The following is a 15,106-nucleotide window of genomic DNA, read 5'->3' as shown; positions in this document are numbered from 1 at the left end:
CTATCCAGGCTCTGAAAAATGCTCTTCTTAGCTCCTCTAAGCGTCTTAACATAAAATATGGAGGTAAAGAAACAAAGCTTTGGTGGAAAACCAACAATGTAACCAAAATTTGCTAAACAGACATAGAAGGGTTGTTTCTGCAAAAAACAAAGATTTTCTCAAGCTGCTTCTATACCCTCAGTTTTGCACAGTAGAACACGACAATAAAGAAGCAAAGACTCAGTGGAAAATCAAAGATGTGCTCAATAAAGACATTTGACAGCTTGCTTTAGCAAGTACGCCTGAACAGGGACTTGAACCCTGGACCCTCAGATTAAAAGTCTGATGCTCTACCGACTGAGCTATCCAGGCTCTGAAAAATGCTCTTCTTAGCTCCTCTAAGCGTCTTAACATAGAATATGGAGGTAAAGAAACAAAGCTTTGGTGGAAAATCAAAAATGTGCTCAAAATCTGCTAAAGAGACATAGAAGGGTTGTTTCTGCAATAAGCAAAGATGTTCTCAAGCTGCTTCTATACCCTTGGTTTTGCACAGTAGAACACGGCACTGAAGATGCAGAGACTCAGTGGAAAATCAAAGATGTGCTCAATAAAGACATTTGACAGCTTGCTTTATCAAATACGCCTGAACAGGGACTTGAACCCTGGACCCTCAGATTAAAAGTCTGATGCTCTACCGACTGAGCTATCCAGGCTCTGAAAAATGCTCTTCTTAGCTCCTCTAAGCGTCTTAACATAAAATATGGAGGTAAAGAAACAAAGCTTTGGTGGAAAATCAAAAATGTGCTCAAAATCTGCTAAACAGACATAGAAGGGTTGTTTCTGCAATAAGCAAAGATGTTCTCAAGCTGCTTCTATACCCTTGGTTTTGCACAGAACACGACAATACAGAAGCAAAGACTCAGTGGAAAATCAAAGATGTGCTCAATAAAGACATTTGACAGCTTGTTAAGCAAGTACGCCTGAACAGGGACCCTGGACCCTCAGCTTAAAAGTCTGATGCTCTACCGACTGAGCTATCCAGGCTCTGAAAAATGCTCTTCTTAGCTCCTCTAAGCGTCTTAACATAAAATATGGAGGTAAAGAAACAAAGCTTTGGTGGAAAATCAAAAATGTGCTCAAAATCTGCTAAACAGACATAGAAGGGTTGTTTCTGCAAAAAAACAAAGATGTTCTCAAGCTGCTTCTATACCCTTGGTTTTGCACAGTAGAACACGACAATACAGAAGCAAAGACTCAGTGGAAAATCAAAGATGTGCTCAATAAAGACATTTGACAGCTTGCTTTAGCAAATACGCCTGAACAGGGACTTGAACCCTGGACCCTCAGATTAAAAGTCTGATGCTCTACCGAACCATGGACCCTCAGATTAAAAGTCTGATGCTCTACCGACTGAGCTATCCAGGCTCTGAAAAATGCTCTTCTTAGCTCCTCTAAGTGTCTTAACATAAAATATGGAGGTAAAGAAACAAAGCTTTGGTGGAAAATCAAAAATGTGCTCAAAATCTGCTAAACAGACATACAAGGGTTGTTTCTGCAATAAGCAAAGATGTTCTCAAGCTGCTTCTATACCCTTGGTTTTGCACAGTAGAACACGGCACTGAAGATGCAGAGACTCAGTGGAAAATCAAAGATATGCTCAATAAAGACATTTGACAGCTTGCTTTAACAAGTACGCCTGAACAGGGACTTGAACCCTGGACCCTCAGATTAAAAGTCTGATGCTCTACTGACTGAGCTATCCAGGCTCCGAAAAATGCTCTTCTTGGCTCCTCTAAGCGTCTTAACATAAAATATGGAGGTAAAGAAACAAAGCTTTGGTGGAAAATCAACAATGTACCCAAAATTTGCTAAACAGACATAGAAGGGTTGTTTCTGCAAAAAACAAAGATTTTCTCAAGCTGCTTCTATACCCTCAGTTTTGCACAGTAGAACACGACAATAAAGAAGCAAAGACTCAGTGGAAAATCAAAGATGTGCTCAATAAAGACATTTGACAGCTTGCTTTAGCAAGTACGCCTGAACAGGGACTTGAACCATGGACCCTCAGATTAAAAGTCTGATGCTCTACCGACTGAGCTATCCAGGCTCTGAAAAATGCTCTTCTTAGCTCCTCTAAGCGTCTTAACATAAAATATGGAGGTAAAGAAACAAAGCTTTGGTGGAAAATCAAAAATGTGCTCAAAATCTGCTAAAGAGACATAGAAGGGTTGTTTCTGCAATAAGCAAAGATGTTCTCAAGCTGCTTCTATACCCTTGGTTTTGCACAGTAGAACACGGCACTGAAGATGCAGAGACTCAGTGGAAAATCAAAGATGTGCTCAATAAAGACATTTGACAGCTTGCTTTAGCAAATATGCCTGAACAGGGACTTGAACCCTGGACCCTCAGATTAAAAGTCTGATGCTCTACCGACTGAGCTATCCAGGCTCTGAAAAATGCTCTTCTTAGCTCCTCTAAGCGTCTTAACATAAAATATGGAGGTAAAGAAACAAAGCTTTGGTGGAAAACCAACAATGTACCCAAAATTTGCTAAACAGACATAGAAGGGTTGTTTCTGCAATAAGCAAAGATTTTCTCAAGCTGCTTCTATACCCTCAGTTTTGCACAGTAGAACACGACAATAAAGAAGCAAAGACTCAGTGGAAAATCAAAGATGTGCTCAATAAAGACATTTGACAGCTTGCTTTAGCAAGTACGCCTGAACAGGGACTTGAACCCTGGACCCTCAGATTAAAAGTCTGATGCTCTACCGACTGAGCTATCCAGGCTCTGAAAAATGCTCTTCTTAGCTCCTCTAAGCGTCTTAACATAAAATATGGAGGTAAAGAAACAAAGCTTTGGTGGAAAACCAACAATGTACCCAAAATTTGCTAAACAGACATAGAAGGGTTGTTTCTGCAATAAGCAAAGATTTTCTCAAGCTGCTTCTATACCCTCAGTTTTGCACAGTAGAACACGACAATAAAGAAGCAAAGACTCAGTGGAAAATCAAAGATGTGCTCAATAAAGACATTTGACAGCTTGCTTTAGCAAGTACGCCTGAACAGGGACTTGAACCATGGACCCTCAGCTTAAAAGTCTAATGCTCTACCGACTGAGCTATCCAGGCTCTGAAAAATGCTCTTCTTAGCTCCTCTAAGCGTCTTAACATAAAATATGGAGGTAAAGAAACAAAGCTTTGGTGGAAAATCAAAAATGTGCTCAAAATCTGCTAAACAGACATAGAAGGGTTGTTTCTGCAAAAAACAAAGATGTTCTCAAGCTGCTTCTATACCCTTGGTTTTGCACAGTAGAACACGACAATACAGAAGCAAAGACTCAGTGGAAAATCAAAGATGTGCTCAATAAAGACATTTGACAGCTTGCTTTAGCAAATACGCCTGAACAGGGACTTGAACCCTGGACCCTCAGATTAAAAGTCTGATGCTCTACCGACTGAGCTATCCAGGCTCCGAAAAATGCTCTTCTTGGCTCCTCTAAGCGTCTTAACATAAAATATGGAGGTAAAGAAACAAAGCTTTGGTGGAAAATCAAAAATGTGCTCAAAATCTGCTAAACAGACATAGAAGGGTTGTTTCTGCAATAACCAAAGATGTTCTCAAGCTGCTACTATACCGTCGGTTTTGCACAGTAGAACACGACAATAAAGAAGCAAAGACTCAGTGGAAAATCAAAGATGTGCTCAATAAAGACATTTGACAGCTTGCTCTAGCAAGCACGCCTGAACAGGGACTTGTACCCTGGAACCTCAGATTAAAAGTCTGATGCTCTACCGACTGAGCTATCCAGGCTCTGAAAAATGCTCTTTTTAGCTCCTCTAAGTGTCTTAAGATAAAATATGGCGGTAAAGAAACAAAGCTTTGGTGGAAAATCAAAAATGTGCTCAAAATCTGCTAAACAGACATAGAAGGGTTGTTTCTGCAATAACCAAAGATGTTCTCAAGCTGCTACTATACCGTCAGTTTTGCACAGTAGAACACGACAATAAAGAAGCAAAGACTCAGTGGAAAATCAAAGATGTGCTCAATAAAGACATTTGACAGCTTGCTTTAGCAAGTACGCCTGAACAGGGACCTTGGACCCTCAGATTAAAAGTCTGATGCTCTACCGACTGAGCTATCCAGGCTCTGAAAAATGCTCTTCTTAGCTCCTCTAAGCGTCTTAACATAAAATATGGAGGTAAAGAAACAAAGCTTTGGTGGAAAATCAAAAATGTGCTCAAAATCTGCTAAACAGACATAGAAGGGTTGTTTCTGCAATAACCAAAGATGTTCTCAAGCTGCTACTATACCGTCGGTTTTGCACAGTAGAACACGACAATAAAGATGCAGAGACTTAGTGGAAAATCAAAGATGTGCTCAATAAAGACATTTGACAGCTTGCTTTAGCAAGTACGCCTGAACAGGGACTTGAACCCTGGACCCTCAGATTAAAAGTCTGATGCTCTACCGACTGAGCTATCCAGGCTCTGAAAAATGCTCTTCTTAGCTCCTCTAAGCGTCTTAACATAAAATATGGAGGTAAAGAAACAAAGCTTTGGTGGAAAATCAAAAATGTGCTCAAAATCTGCTAAACAGACATAGAAGGGTTGTTTCTGCAATAAGCAAAGATGTTCTCAAGCTGCTTCTATACCCTTGGTTTTGCACAGTAGAACACGGCACTGAAGATGCAGAGACTCAGTGGAAAATCAAAGATGTGCTCAATAAAGACATTTGACAGCTTGCTTTAGCAAATGCTCTACCGACTGAGCTATCCAGGCTCTGAAAAATGCTCTTCTTAGCTCCTCTAAGCGTCTTAACATAAAATATGGAGGTAAAGAAACAAAGCTTTGGTGGAAAATCAAAAATGTGCTCAAAATCTGCTAAACAGACATAGAAGGGTTGTTTCTGCAATAACCAAAGATGTTCTCAAGCTGCTACTATACCGTCGGTTTTGCACAGTAGAACACGACAATAAAGATGCAGAGACTTAGTGGAAAATCAAAGATGTGCTCAATAAAGACATTTGACAGCTTGCTTTAGCAAGTACGCCTGAACAGGGACTTGAACCCTGGACCCTCAGATTAAAAGTCTGATGCTCTACCGACTGAGCTATCCAGGCTCTGAAAAATGCTCTTCTTAGCTCCTCTAAGCGTCTTAACATAAAATATTGATGTAAAGAAACAAAGCTTTGGTGGAAAATCAACAATGTGCTCAAAATTTGCTAAACAGACATAGAAGGGTTGTTTCTGCAATAAGCAAAGATGTTCTCAAGCTGCTTCTATACCGTCGGTTTTGCACAGTAGAACACGACAATAAAGAAGCAAAGACTCAGTGGAAAATCAAAGATGTGCTCAATAAAGACATTTGACAGCTTGCTCTAGCAAGCACGCCTGAACAGGGACTTGTACCCTGGACCCTCAGATTAAAAGTCTGATGCTCTACCGAATGAGCTATCCAGGCTCTGAAAAATGCTCTTCTTGGCTCCTCTAAGCGTCTTAACATAAAATATGGAGGTAAAGAAACAAAGCTTTGGTGGAAAATCAAAAATGTGCTCAAAATCTGCTAAACAGACATAGAAGGGTTGTTTCTGCAATAACCAAAGATGTTCTCAAGCTGCTACTATACCGTCAGTTTTGCACAGTAGAACACGACAATAAAGAAGCAAAGACTCAGTGGAAAATCAAAGATGTGCTCAATAAAGACATTTGACAGCTTGCTTTAGCAAGTACGCCTGAACAGGGACCCTGGACCCTCAGATTAAAAGTCTGATGCTCTACCGAATGAGCTATCCAGGCTCTGAAAAATGCTCTTCTTAGCTCCTCTAAGCGTCTTAACATAAAATATGGAGGTAAAGAAACAAAGCTTTGGTGGAAAATCAAAAATGTGCTCAAAATCTGCTAAAGAGACATAGAAGGGTTGTTTCTGCAATAAGCAAAGATGTTCTCAAGCTGCTACTATACCGTCAGTTTTGCACAGTAGAACACGACAATAAAGAAGCAAAGACTCAGTGGAAAATCAAAGATGTGCTCAATAAAGACATTTGACAGCTTGCTTTAGCAAATACGCCTGAACAGGGACTTGAACCCTGGACCCTCAGATTAAAAGTCTGATGCTCTACTGACTGAGCTATCCAGGCTCTGAAAAATGCTCTTCTTAGCTCCTCTAAGCGTCTTAACATAGAATATGGAGGTAAAGAAACAAAGCTTTGGTGGAAAATCAAAAATGTGCTCAAAATCTGCTAAAGAGACATAGAAGGGTTGTTTCTGCAATAAGCAAAGATGTTCTCAAGCTGCTTCTATACCCTTGGTTTTGCACAGTAGAACACGGCACTGAAGATGCAGAGACTCAGTGGAAAATCAAAGATGTGCTCAATAAAGACATTTGACAGCTTGCTTTATCAAATACGCCTGAACAGGGACTTGAACCCTGGACCCTCAGATTAAAAGTCTGATGCTCTACCGACTGAGCTATCCAGGCTCTGAAAAATGCTCTTCTTAGCTCCTCTAAGCGTCTTAACATAAAATATGGAGGTAAAGAAACAAAGCTTTGGTGGAAAATCAAAAATGTGCTCAAAATCTGCTAAACAGACATAGAAGGGTTGTTTCTGCAATAAGCAAAGATGTTCTCAAGCTGCTTCTATACCCTTGGTTTTGCACAGAACACGACAATACAGAAGCAAAGACTCAGTGGAAAATCAAAGATGTGCTCAATAAAGACATTTGACAGCTTGCTTTAGCAAGTACGCCTGAACAGGGACCCTGGACCCTCAGCTTAAAAGTCTGATGCTCTACCGACTGAGCTATCCAGGCTCTGAAAAATGCTCTTCTTAGCTCCTCTAAGCGTCTTAACATAAAATATGGAGGTAAAGAAACAAAGCTTTGGTGGAAAATCAAAAATGTGCTCAAAATCTGCTAAACAGACATAGAAGGGTTGTTTCTGCAAAAAACAAAGATGTTCTCAAGCTGCTTCTATACCCTTGGTTTTGCACAGTAGAACACGACAATACAGAAGCAAAGACTCAGTGGAAAATCAAAGATGTGCTCAATAAAGACATTTGACAGCTTGCTTTAGCAAATACGCCTGAACAGGGACTTGAACCATGGACCCTCAGCTTAAAAGTCTGATGCTCTACCGACTGAGCTATCCAGGCTCTGAAAAATGCTCTTCTTAGCTCCTCTAAGCGTCTTAACATAAAATATGGAGGTAAAGAAACAAAGCTTTGGTGGAAAATCAAAAATGTGCTCAAAATCTGCTAAACAGACATAGAAGGGTTGTTTCTGCAATAACCAAAGATGTTCTCAAGCTGCTACTATACCGTCGGTTTTGCACAGTAGAACACGACAATACAGAAGCAAAGACTCAGTGGAAAATCAAAGATGTGCTCAATAAAGACATTTGACAGCTTGCTCTAGCAAGCACACCTGAACAGGGACTTGTACCCTGGACCCTCAGATTAAAAGTCTGATGCTCTACCGACTGAGCTATCCAGGCTCTGAAAAATGCTCTTTTTAGCTCCTCTAAGTGTCTTAAGATAAAATATGGCGGTAAAGAAACAAAGCTTTGGTGGAAAATCAAAAATGTGCTCAAAATCTGCTAAACAGACATAGAAGGGTTGTTTCTGCAATAACCAAAGATGTTCTCAAGCTGCTACTATACCGTCGGTTTTGCACAGTAGAACACGACAATAAAGAAGCAAAGACTCAGTGGAAAATCAAAGATGTGCTCAATAAAGACATTTGACAGCTTGCTCTAGCAAGCACGCCTGAACAGGGACTTGTACCCTGGACCCTCAGATTAAAAGTCTGATGCTCTACCGACTGAGCTATCCAGGCTCTGAAAAATGCTCTTTTTAGCTCCTCTAAGTGTCTTAAGATAAAATATGGCGGTAAAGAAACAAAGCTTTGGTGGAAAATCAAAAATGTGCTCAAAATCTGCTAAACAGAGATAGAAGGGTTGTTTCTGCAATAACCAAAGATGTTCTCAAGCTGCTACTATACCGTCAGTTTTGCACAGTAGAACACGACAATAAAGAAGCAAAGACTCAGTGGAAAATCAAAGATGTGCTCAATAAAGACATTTGACAGCTTGCTTTAGCAAGTACGCCTGAACAGGGACCTTGGACCCTCAGATTAAAAGTCTGATGCTCTACCGACTGAGCTATCCAGGCTCTGAAAAATGCTCTTCTTAGCTCCTCTAAGCGTCTTAACATAAAATATGGAGGTAAAGAAACAAAGCTTTGGTGGAAAATCAAAAATGTGCTCAAAATCTGCTAAACAGACATAGAAGGGTTGTTTCTGCAATAAGCAAAGATGTTCTCAAGCTGCTACTATACCGTCGGTTTTGCACAGTAGAACACGACAATAAAGATGCAGAGACTTAGTGGAAAATCAAAGATGTGCTCAATAAAGACATTTGACAGCTTGCTTTAGCAAGTACGCCTGAACAGGGACTTGAACCCTGGACCCTCAGATTAAAAGTCTGATGCTCTACCGACTGAGCTATCCAGGCTCTGAAAAATGCTCTTCTTAGCTCCTCTAAGCGTCTTAACATAAAATATGGAGGTAAAGAAACAAAGCTTTGGTGGAAAATCAAAAATGTGCTCAAAATCTGCTAAAGAGACATAGAAGGGTTGTTTCTGCAATAAGCAAAGATGTTCTCAAGCTGCTTCTATACCCTTGGTTTTGCACAGTAGAACACGGCACTGAAGATGCAGAGACTCAGTGGAAAATCAAAGATGTGCTCAATAAAGACATTTGACAGCTTGCTTTAGCAAATACGCCTGAACAGGGACTTGAACCCTGGACCCTCAGATTAAAAGTCTGATGCTCTACCGACTGAGCTATCCAGGCTCTGAAAAATGCTCTTCTTAGCTCCTCTAAGCGTCTTAACATAAAATATGGAGGTAAAGAAACAAAGCTTTGGTGGAAAATCAAAAATGTGCTCAAAATCTGCTAAACAGACATAGAAGGGTTGTTTCTGCAATAAGCAAAGATGTTCTCAAGCTGCTTCTATACCCTTGGTTTTGCACAGTAGAACACGGCACTGAAGATGCAGAGACTCAGTGGAAAATCAAAGATGTGCTCAATAAAGACATTTGACAGCTTGCTTTAGCAAATGCTCTACCGACTGAGCTATCCAGGCTCTGAAAAATGCTCTTCTTAGCTCCTCTAAGCGTCTTAACATAAAATATGGAGGTAAAGAAACAAAGCTTTGGTGGAAAATCAAAAATGTGCTCAAAATCTGCTAAACAGACATAGAAGGGTTGTTTCTGCAATAACCAAAGATGTTCTCAAGCTGCTACTATACCGTCGGTTTTGCACAGTAGAACACGACAATAAAGAAGCAAAGACTCAGTGGAAAATCAAAGATGTGCTCAATAAAGACATTTGACAGCTTGCTCTAGCAAGCACACCTGAACAGGGACTTGTACCCTGGACCCTCAGATTAAAAGTCTGATGCTCTACCGACTGAGCTATCCAGGCTCTGAAAAATGCTCTTTTTAGCTCCTCTAAGTGTCTTAAGATAAAATATGGCGGTAAAGAAACAAAGCTTTGGTGGAAAATCAAAAATGTGCTCAAAATCTGCTAAACAGACATAGAAGGGTTGTTTCTGCAATAACCAAAGATGTTCTCAAGCTGCTACTATACCGTCGGTTTTGCACAGTAGAACACGACAATAAAGAAGCAAAGACTCAGTGGAAAATCAAAGATGTGCTCAATAAAGACATTTGACAGCTTGCTCTAGCAAGCACGCCTGAACAGGGACTTGTACCCTGGACCCTCAGATTAAAAGTCTGATGCTCTACCGACTGAGCTATCCAGGCTCTGAAAAATGCTCTTTTTAGCTCCTCTAAGTGTCTTAAGATAAAATATGGCGGTAAAGAAACAAAGCTTTGGTGGAAAATCAAAAATGTGCTCAAAATCTGCTAAACAGAGATAGAAGGGTTGTTTCTGCAATAACCAAAGATGTTCTCAAGCTGCTACTATACCGTCAGTTTTGCACAGTAGAACACGACAATAAAGAAGCAAAGACTCAGTGGAAAATCAAAGATGTGCTCAATAAAGACATTTGACAGCTTGCTTTAGCAAGTACGCCTGAACAGGGACCTTGGACCCTCAGATTAAAAGTCTGATGCTCTACCGACTGAGCTATCCAGGCTCTGAAAAATGCTCTTCTTAGCTCCTCTAAGCGTCTTAACATAAAATATGGAGGTAAAGAAACAAAGCTTTGGTGGAAAATCAAAAATGTGCTCAAAATCTGCTAAACAGACATAGAAGGGTTGTTTCTGCAATAAGCAAAGATGTTCTCAAGCTGCTACTATACCGTCGGTTTTGCACAGTAGAACACGACAATAAAGATGCAGAGACTTAGTGGAAAATCAAAGATGTGCTCAATAAAGACATTTGACAGCTTGCTTTAGCAAGTACGCCTGAACAGGGACTTGAACCCTGGACCCTCAGATTAAAAGTCTGATGCTCTACCGACTGAGCTATCCAGGCTCTGAAAAATGCTCTTCTTAGCTCCTCTAAGCGTCTTAACATAAAATATGGAGGTAAAGAAACAAAGCTTTGGTGGAAAATCAAAAATGTGCTCAAAATCTGCTAAAGAGACATAGAAGGGTTGTTTCTGCAATAAGCAAAGATGTTCTCAAGCTGCTTCTATACCCTTGGTTTTGCACAGTAGAACACGGCACTGAAGATGCAGAGACTCAGTGGAAAATCAAAGATGTGCTCAATAAAGACATTTGACAGCTTGCTTTAGCAAATACGCCTGAACAGGGACTTGAACCCTGGACCCTCAGATTAAAAGTCTGATGCTCTACCGACTGAGCTATCCAGGCTCTGAAAAATGCTCTTCTTAGCTCCTCTAAGCGTCTTAACATAAAATATGGAGGTAAAGAAACAAAGCTTTGGTGGAAAATCAAAAATGTGCTCAAAATCTGCTAAACAGACATAGAAGGGTTGTTTCTGCAATAAGCAAAGATGTTCTCAAGCTGCTTCTATACCCTTGGTTTTGCACAGTAGAACACGGCACTGAAGATGCAGAGACTCAGTGGAAAATCAAAGATGTGCTCAATAAAGACATTTGACAGCTTGCTTTAGCAAATGCTCTACCGACTGAGCTATCCAGGCTCTGAAAAATGCTCTTCTTAGCTCCTCTAAGCGTCTTAACATAAAATATGGAGGTAAAGAAACAAAGCTTTGGTGGAAAATCAAAAATGTGCTCAAAATCTGCTAAACAGACATAGAAGGGTTGTTTCTGCAATAACCAAAGATGTTCTCAAGCTGCTACTATACCGTCGGTTTTGCACAGTAGAACACGACAATAAAGATGCAGAGACTTAGTGGAAAATCAAAGATGTGCTCAATAAAGACATTTGACAGCTTGCTTTAGCAAGTACGCCTGAACAGGGACTTGAACCTGAGATTAAAAGTCTGATGCTCTACCGACTGAGCTATCCAGGCTCTGAAAAATGCTCTTCTTAGCTCCTCTAAGCGTCTTAACATAAAATATTGATGTAAAGAAACAAAGCTTTGGTGGAAAATCAACAATGTGCTCAAAATTTGCTAAACAGACATAGAAGGGTTGTTTCTGCAATAAGCAAAGATGTTCTCAAGCTGCTTCTATACCGTCGGTTTTGCACAGTAGAACACGACAATAAAGAAGCAAAGACTCAGTGGAAAATCAAAGATGTGCTCAATAAAGACATTTGACAGCTTGCTCTAGCAAGCACGCCTGAACAGGGACTTGTACCCTGGACCCTCAGATTAAAAGTCTGATGCTCTACCGACTGAGCTATCCAGGCTCTGAAAAATGCTCTTCTTGGCTCCTCTAAGCGTCTTAACATAAAATATGGAGGTAAAGAAACAAAGCTTTGGTGGAAAATCAAAAATGTGCTCAAAATCTGCTAAACAGACATAGAAGGGTTGTTTCTGCAATAACCAAAGATGTTCTCAAGCTGCTACTATACCGTCAGTTTTGCACAGTAGAACACGACAATAAAGAAGCAAAGACTCAGTGGAAAATCAAAGATGTGCTCAATAAAGACATTTGACAGCTTGCTTTAGCAAGTACGCCTGAACAGGGACCCTGGACCCTCAGATTAAAAGTCTGATGCTCTACCGACTGAGCTATCCAGGCTCTGAAAAATGCTCTTCTTAGCTCCTCTAAGCGTCTTAACATAAAATATGGAGGTAAAGAAACAAAGCTTTGGTGGAAAATCAAAAATGTGCTCAAAATCTGCTAAAGAGACATAGAAGGTTTGTTTCTGCAAAAAACAAAGATGTTCTCAAGCTGCTTCTATACCCTTGGTTTTGCACAGTAGAACACGACAATACAGAAGCAAAGACTCAGTGGAAAATCAAAGATGTGCTCAATAAAGACATTTGACAGCTTGCTTTAGCAAATACGCCTGAACAGGGACTTGAACCCTGGACCCTCAGATTAAAAGTCTGATGCTCTACTGACTGAGCTATCCAGGCTCTGAAAAATGCTCTTCTTAGCTCCTCTAAGCGTCTTAACATAAAATATGGAGGTAAAGAAACAAAGCTTTGGTGGAAAACCAACAATGTAACCAAAATTTGCTAAACAGACATAGAAGGGTTGTTTCTGCAAAAAACAAAGATTTTCTCAAGCTGCTTCTATACCCTCAGTTTTGCACAGTAGAACACGACAATAAAGAAGCAAAGACTCAGTGGAAAATCAAAGATGTGCTCAATAAAGACATTTGACAGCTTGCTTTAGCAAGTACGCCTGAACAGGGACCCTGGACCCTCAGCTTAAAAGTCTGATGCTCTACCGACTGAGCTATCCAGGCTCTGAAAAATGCTCTTCTTAGCTCCTCTAAGCGTCTTAACATAAAATATGGAGGTAAAGAAACAAAGCTTTGGTGGAAAATCAAAAATGTGCTCAAAATCTGCTAAACAGACATAGAAGGGTTTTTTCTGCAATAAGCAAAGATGTTCTCAAGCTGCTTCTATACCCTTGGTTTTGCACAGTTGAACACGGCACTGAAGATGCAGAGACTTAGTGGAAAATCAAAGATGTGCTCAATAAAGACATTTGACAGCTTGCTTTAGCAAGTACCCCTGAACAGGGACTTGAACCCTGGACCCTCAGATTAAAAGTCTGATGCTCTACCGACTGAGCTATCCAGGCTCTGAAAAATGCTCTTCTTAGCTCCTCTAAGCGTCTTAACATAAAATATGGAGGTAAAGAAACAAAGCTTTGGTGGAAAATCAAAAATGTGCTCAAAATCTGCTAAACAGACATAGAAGGGTTGTTTCTGCAATAACCAAAGATGTTCTCAAGCTGCTACTATACCGTCGGTTTTGCACAGTAGAACACGACAATAAAGATGCAGAGACTTAGTGGAAAATCAAAGATGTGCTCAATAAAGACATTTGACAGCTTGCTTTAGCAAGTACGCCTGAACAGGGACTTGAACCCTGGACCCTCAGATTAAAAGTCTGATGCTCTACCGACTGAGCTATCCAGGCTCTGAAAAATGCTCTTCTTAGCTCCTCTAAGCGTCTTAACATAAAATATTGATGTAAAGAAACAAAGCTTTGGTGGAAAATCAACAATGTGCTCAAAATTTGCTAAACAGACATAGAAGGGTTGTTTCTGCAATAAGCAAAGATGTTCTCAAGCTGCTTCTATACCGTCGGTTTTGCACAGTAGAACACGACAATAAAGAAGCAAAGACTCAGTGGAAAATCAAAGATGTGCTCAATAAAGACATTTGACAGCTTGCTCTAGCAAGCACGCCTGAACAGGGACTTGTACCCTGGACCCTCAGATTAAAAGTCTGATGCTCTACCGACTGAGCTATCCAGGCTCTGAAAAATGCTCTTTTTAGCTCCTCTAAGTGTCTTAAGATAAAATATGGCGGTAAAGAAACAAAGCTTTGGTGGAAAATCAAAAATGTGCTCAAAATCTGCTAAACAGACATAGAAGGGTTGTTTCTGCAATAACCAAAGATGTTCTCAAGCTGCTACTATACCGTCAGTTTTGCACAGTAGAACACGACAATAAAGAAGCAAAGACTCAGTGGAAAATCAAAGATGTGCTCAATAAAGACATTTGACAGCTTGCTTTAGCAAGTATGCCTGAACAGGGACCCTGGACCCTCAGATTAAAAGTCTGATGCTCTACCGACTGAGCTATCCAGGCTCTGAAAAATGCTCTTCTTAGCTCCTCTAAGCGTCTTAACATAAAATATGGAGGTAAAGAAACAAAGCTTTGGTGGAAAATCAAAAATGTGCTCAAAATCTGCTAAAGAGACATAGAAGGGTTGTTTCTGCAAAAAACAAAGATGTTCTCAAGCTGCTTCTATACCCTTGGTTTTGCACAGTAGAACACGACAATACAGAAGCAAAGACTCAGTGGAAAATCAAAGATGTGCTCAATAAAGACATTTGACAGCTTGCTTTAGCAAATACGCCTGAACAGGGACTTGAACCCTGGACCCTCAGATTAAAAGTCTGATGCTCTACTGACTGAGCTATCCAGGCTCTGAAAAATGCTCTTCTTAGCTCCTCTAAGCGTCTTAACATAAAATATGGAGGTAAAGAAACAAAGCTTTGGTGGAAAACCAACAATGTAACCAAAATTTGCTAAACAGACATAGAAGGGTTGTTTCTGCAAAAAACAAAGATTTTCTCAAGCTGCTTCTATACCCTCAGTTTTGCACAGTAGAACACGACAATAAAGAAGCAAAGACTCAGTGGAAAATCAAAGATGTGCTCAATAAAGACATTTGACAGCTTGCTTTAGCAAGTACGCCTGAACAGGGACTTGAACCATGGACCCTCAGATTAAAAGTCTGATGCTCTACCGACTGAGCTATCCAGGCTCTGAAAAATGCTCTTCTTAGCTCCTCTAAGCGTCTTAACATAAAATATGGAGCTAAAGAAACAAAGCTTTGGTGGAAAATCAAAAATGTGCTCAAAATCTGCTAAAGAGACATAGAAGGGTTGTTTCTGCAATAAGCAAAGATGTTCTCAAGCTGCTTCTATACCCTTGGTTTTGCACAGTAGAACACGGCACTGAAGATGCAGAGACTCAGTGGAAAATCAAAGATGTGCTCAATAAAGACATTTGACAGCTTGCTTTATCAAATA

General features: G+C 40.2%; 1 non-coding gene across 1 annotated transcript; it reads right to left on the bottom strand.

The window, feature by feature from the left end:
* Window positions 1–2,354: 2,354 nt before the first annotated feature.
* On the bottom strand, window positions 2,355–2,427 carry TRNAK-UUU (transfer RNA lysine (anticodon UUU)). The gene has a single exon. It is a non-coding gene; the product is annotated as a tRNA-Lys (tRNA).
* Window positions 2,428–15,106: the final 12,679 nt, after the last annotated feature.

This window comes from Eleutherodactylus coqui, chromosome 7 (genome assembly GCF_035609145.1).
Source record: "Eleutherodactylus coqui strain aEleCoq1 chromosome 7, aEleCoq1.hap1, whole genome shotgun sequence".
Lineage (NCBI taxonomy): Eukaryota > Metazoa > Chordata > Amphibia > Anura > Eleutherodactylidae > Eleutherodactylus > Eleutherodactylus coqui.
Note: the sequence above shows the minus strand (reverse complement) of the source record. Positions and strands in the feature narration are given on the sequence as shown.